Source organism: Gracilinanus agilis, chromosome 4 (assembly GCF_016433145.1).
Source record: "Gracilinanus agilis isolate LMUSP501 chromosome 4, AgileGrace, whole genome shotgun sequence".
NCBI lineage: Eukaryota > Metazoa > Chordata > Mammalia > Didelphimorphia > Didelphidae > Gracilinanus > Gracilinanus agilis.
In genome coordinates this window covers 218,847,015-218,850,589 of record NC_058133.1, presented here as the reverse complement: position 1 = coordinate 218,850,589, position 3,575 = coordinate 218,847,015, and positions in this window count along the sequence as shown.

The window sequence follows — 3,575 nt, the reverse complement described above, 5'->3', positions numbered from 1 at the left end:
GAAGAAGAGGAGGAAGAAGAAGAAGAAGAAGAAGAAGAAGAAGAAGAAGAAGAAGAAGAAGAAGAAGAAGAAGAAGAAGAAGAAGAAAGAAGAAGATTGTGTAATTTGAGATCTTCAGTCAGAGTCTGCAGTCAGAAAGTTCAGTAAGGAGAGAACCATTCCAGCGGAAGAGGATGTTCGGATGGAAGAGGACATGGATGGATGAAGAGGATTCAGGATTCAGGATTTATGGACTTTGTATTAAGACTGATGAATTTATGGATTGAACTGATAAAACTTCATTTTCAAGGATTTTCTTGAAGACGAGGATTAATAATGGACAATTTGGATTAAGTGATTTGGAAATATTTTGGATAATGTATATAGTATCACTACATATTCATATGCATCCAACATTGCACATAAAACTATCAAGAAGAAAAGAAGAGGAAAACCAGAAAGAGGAGAGAAGATTTCCTAGAGGAATGGAACATCATAAAAAGAAAGGAGATCTGGAGGAGATCTGGAGTTTTGGTAGGTATCATGCATCCATCAGTAACATGTTGCAACACAATATAGCAAAGAAACAACATAATAAATCAGATACATAAGACACAAACATGTTAGGATACATTGTGTTCCTTATGGAATGAAGCAATGTATAATACTAACAAAATTAGAATTAGCTATAGGATAAGTAAGTACTAACAAAGGATAATTAGTTACTAACAAAGATTAGCTAGTTTTTAGATAGATATAGCTAGACTAATACACTAATATCTTAGGGTTAGTTTAGAATAGCTTAGTGAAATAGATATGGTATTAGATTAGGTTAGAGGATAAGATAAGGTACTAAGGTACATTACAGTGCAGATGCAACAGACATAACAAATTTACATTACATGAAGAACATTTAACATACTACAGATCACATATCACAAATAATGTAAATAGTTGTGTAAAGAGTATGTGTATATTGTAAATTGTATTATAGTGTAAGTATTGTATATATGTAAAGGGTGTACACATGTATATTTGATATGTATATATTATGTGTACAGACATGTATGTGTGTATATCATACATGTATATATTATGTATGTATTGTATGCATGTATCATATGTATGTATGTGTATGAAAGTACACTCTGTGAATACTTTGTTACAATTGAGTTGCAAACATTCGAATGTAATTTGCATAAGAGAGTTTACTGTTTTGTTTTAATTTTGATGTAATGACTTATGCAATGTTGTGTTAAAATGTATTTTTCAAAATTGGTTTGCATTTATTAGTTGATAGGATATTTCTGTATTAAAATAGGAGTTATGTTTGATGTTTGTTTTGACTTTTGTGTTGATATTACATGTTTGCTGTTGATTTTGTTGGAAATTTTGTATTGTTACTTGTTGCTTTATGCTTTGGACTATGTAACTGTTCAATGTACTTATCTTTTTACCTTTCCTTGTTGAAATCCCTAGTGTAGGGTAGAGTAGGATAGTGTTAGATAGAATAGAGTTAGTGTAGGTTGTTTGTTATTTTGGGTTAGAATTTTAGTTTAGTTTGTAGTGCACAAATACCAAAATTTTGATAATTTTGACTTTGTGCAAAGGAGGGAACTGTTGTGAGGAAGATTAGATAAGGTATTGATTATGTATTGATTAGGAAGTACCTAGCAGGAAGGAGCTGGAGCTGGGAATGAAGGAGGAGGAAGTCAGTCTGTGTCCTGAGTGTGGACTCCATTAGTGGTGGGCAAAACTGTTGCCAGCCTGGGAAACCTCAGAGCATCCTGTTTTCCCCTGGGAACCTGAGTGTGGCATCTAGCAAAAGGACAAACCTACAGAGCCAAGGGAGGAGGAGAAGTTTGAGAACTGGAGGACAGTGCTTCAAGCAAAACCCTCACTACTTGGTTCCTGAGACAACTTTAGCTCCTGGCATCCAGAGATCATCAGTGGATTGCAGTGAGAATCCCAAAGCCACAAAGCCCTAGCTGCACTCAAGCCTGGCAGGTTACAGGTTTGAGGCAGAAACCCAGAGACTCCATTTACAGCTCCTTGGGCCCTGTTAGTTTAGATCACTTAGATAAGAGTAGAATAAGTCCTCCCATTGCCCTGTGGTTTTATCCCTTAGATTTTAAGTATAGAAATCCGTTCCAACCTTTTAGTCTAACATAATTAAAGCTGTTAAGTCCCTTTTACCTTGTTAGCCTGTTACTATACTCTGGTCTAGTAGAAAATAGGTGACAGTTAAGATCAACTGCCATTCCTGTGGAAATGCAGTAAACTCTGGTCTCTTCACCCTGGTCCAGTCTCTCATAAATCCTAGAGTGTGTTCCCACAAACCACTTAGTTTATTTTAATATCCTTGGTGACCCCATTACCTCACTTACAATTTCCTACAATTTACAACTCAAAAAATTAGAAAGCAAGCAAATTAAAAATCCCCAGATGAAAACTAAATTAGAAATACTAAAAATCAAGGGAGAAATTAATAAAAATCAAAAGTAAAAAAAAACTATTGAACTAATAAATAAGACTAGAAGCTGGTATTTTGAAAAAAACATATAAAATAGACAAAGTACTAGTCAATATAATTAAAAAAAGGAAAGAAGAAAACCAAATTGACAGTATCAAAGATGAAAAGGGAGACCTCACCTCTAATGAAGGGGAAATTAAGTCAATCATTAAAAACTATTTTCCCAAATTATATGGCAATAAATATAGCAATCTAAGAGATATGGATGAATATTTACAAAAAAATAAATTGCCTAGATTAACAGCAGAAGAAATAGAATACCTAAATAATCTCATATCAGAAAAAGAAATTGAATAAGCCGTCAAAGGACTCCCTAAGAAAAAATCGCCAGGGCCTGATGGATTCACAAGTGAATTTTATCAGACATTCAAAGAGCAACTAATCCCAATACTACACAAATTATTTGATATAATAAGCAATGAAGGAGTCCTACCAAATTCCTTTTATGACACAAATATGGTACTGATTTCAAAGCCAGATAGATCAAAAACAGAGAAAGAAAACTACAGACCAATCTCCCTAATGAACATAGATGCAAAAATCCTAGATAGAATACCAGCAAAGAGACTCCAGCAAGTGATCAAGAGGATCATCCACCATGATCAGGTGGGATTTATACCAGGAATGCAAGGATGGTTCAACATTAGGAAAACCATCCACATAATTGACCATATCAACAAGCTAACAAACAAAAATCACATGATTATCTCAATAGATGCTGAAAAAGCCTTTGACAAAATACAGCATCCATTCCTATTGAAAACACTGGAAAGTATAAGAATAGAAGGTCCTTTCCTAAAAATAATAAACAGTATATACCTAAAACCATCAACAAGCATCATATGCAATGGGGATAAATTAGAAGCCTTCCCGATGAGATCAGGAGTGAAACAAGGATGCCCATTATCTCCTCTATTATTTAACATTGCACTAGAAACACTAGCAGTAGCAATTAGAGCAGAAAAAGAAATTGAGGGTACTAAAATACGCAATGAGGAGACTAAGTAAGCTATCACTCTTTGCAGATGATATGATGTTATACTTAAAAAATCCTAGAGAATCA